Raw genomic sequence first — 1,759 nt, forward strand, 5'->3', positions numbered from 1 at the left:
GACTTCTGTATTCCATCTTCATGCAAGACATGGGTTGAGTTCTAGATTATAGACCTAAGTTCTAGTTAGAGTCTAGATCTAGGCATGTCTTTTCCCATTGTCTTTTCAAATATCTAGCTAATACCCCCAAACCAAATTCTGATCTCATCCTCTCCTCAGTCATATTCCAAATTCCTAGCAATCAGTTATTGTTTATTCTCTCCTAAATTTTCATTGTGGGTGGGTTCTAGGTTCTGTTGTTCTAGATTGCGCTTTCTTTCCAGGGGCATTCTAACTTCTAAAAATATGTGTGTTCCAAGTATGTGCTCTATGTTTCCTTCAATTTGTGCTATCAATTCTGCAGTGCACTTCCCTGTTTTAGGTTCCATATAATTTCACATTCTTAGATTTAGAAGATTTAATGAGATATTCTACATCATATTTTCCTTCCTCGGGTTCTAGGTTCTAGGCCCAATCATTCTCTGTCTGCGTTTTCCCAAGTGCAGCCTTAGTTTAGAACTTGTCCCCTGGTGGATTGTGGGCTTTCTCCTCCATCTGCCACTTTGGCATTCAGAGCATGCTCAAAGCTCTCTCCTTTTCTGGAGTTCTGGAGTCTTCAGCCTAGAAATGTTCTCATTCCAGAAGAACCCCCTTCCTTTGCCAGCTCAGTCTTTATTACGGAAAATTCTCAATTCTCGACATGCATCTTTTTTGCATTTCCCTCCAGATATTTTTAGGTTCCAGGCAAACTCCTTGCTACTTCCTGGACTTTTCTTCCCCTTCAGGGCATGTTCTGAGTTCTAGAGCCTTCTGAGTGTTAGCATTATCTAGACACATGATACAACCAAGAATGTGGCCCCTGCAATATTCTGTGTTATACATTCATCCCTGTTTGTGTTCTGAATTCTGGATATTTTCTCCTGACTTGGTTCACTATGTATTGCATTAGGTAGTTCTTAGGTATCACGATGCTCCCTTCTGTATCTGGGGTTCTGGGGTTGCTCTTGGCAGGTTCTAGGTCATAAGCTCCAGACCTCAGTTCTAGAATATGCCTCTCTACTTAGCCTTATGAGCAGTTCTTACTTCAAGCACACTGTAAATGTGGAGGTGCACATCCTTTCTGCACTGTACTGTCTTTATGCCAGTAGCTTTCTAGAGTCTTCGCCCAGCCTTGCTGCTTCATTTCCTTCTCAGTGAATTTAAGGCTCTAGAGCCGCCTCCCTACAACATCCTTGTGCTGCAGCGTCTGCGTGGGTTGTGGGTTTTAGATAACATGTTAGGTTTTGGCCTAAGGCTGGCCTACCCTCTTAGAAGCATTTTCCTGGCCTCTGAGTGCTGGGGTTCACCTGTCTGAAAATACCAGATGCACCACTTCAAACACCCAAGAGTACAGGCTCCCAGCTGCCTCCTCTCCCAAGTCCCAGGGCCCTCAGTCCCTCTTCTCTACACAGGAGTCCAAGGCCCCAGTCCCAAGCTTTGGACACAGTCTGTGTATTGGGCGGGGCTGGGAATTATCCACTCTCAGAACCGGTTATGCCGCTGCCCGCAGGGGGAGAGGGAAAGGAAGGAACAGAGTCAAAGTCCCTTCTGCTTTCCGCCGGGCCTGCTGGACCCGTCAGACCTGATGTGTGTGTAGGGAGTGGCTCAGGGGGCCTGGCTTCGTCTCCGCCCCGCCCCTGACTCCTGTGACCCAAGTCCCTCCTTCCCACCCCAGAAGCCCCGCCCCTTTCCCCCCTTGGTTACAACCTCACGGGGGCTAGGGCTGGGGCTGGGGCTGGGG

General features: G+C 47.5%; 1 protein-coding gene across 1 annotated transcript in view; it reads left to right on the forward strand.

Annotated features, from left to right (window-relative positions):
* Nucleotides 1–1,522: 1,522 nt before the first annotated feature.
* The window catches only part of PPFIA3 (PTPRF interacting protein alpha 3), a 21,965-nt gene continuing 21,728 nt past the window's right edge, over nt 1,523–1,759 (forward strand). The window contains exon 1 of the mRNA XM_008064175.2: nt 1,523–1,605. The gene's annotated coding sequence lies outside the window, so the exon portion shown is untranslated. The remainder of the gene's footprint in view (nt 1,606–1,759) is intronic.

Source organism: Carlito syrichta, unplaced genomic scaffold, assembly GCF_000164805.1.
Source record: "Carlito syrichta isolate Samal-C Ts95f unplaced genomic scaffold, Tarsius_syrichta-2.0.1 Scaffold307218, whole genome shotgun sequence".
NCBI classification, from domain to species: Eukaryota; Metazoa; Chordata; class Mammalia; order Primates; family Tarsiidae; genus Carlito; species Carlito syrichta.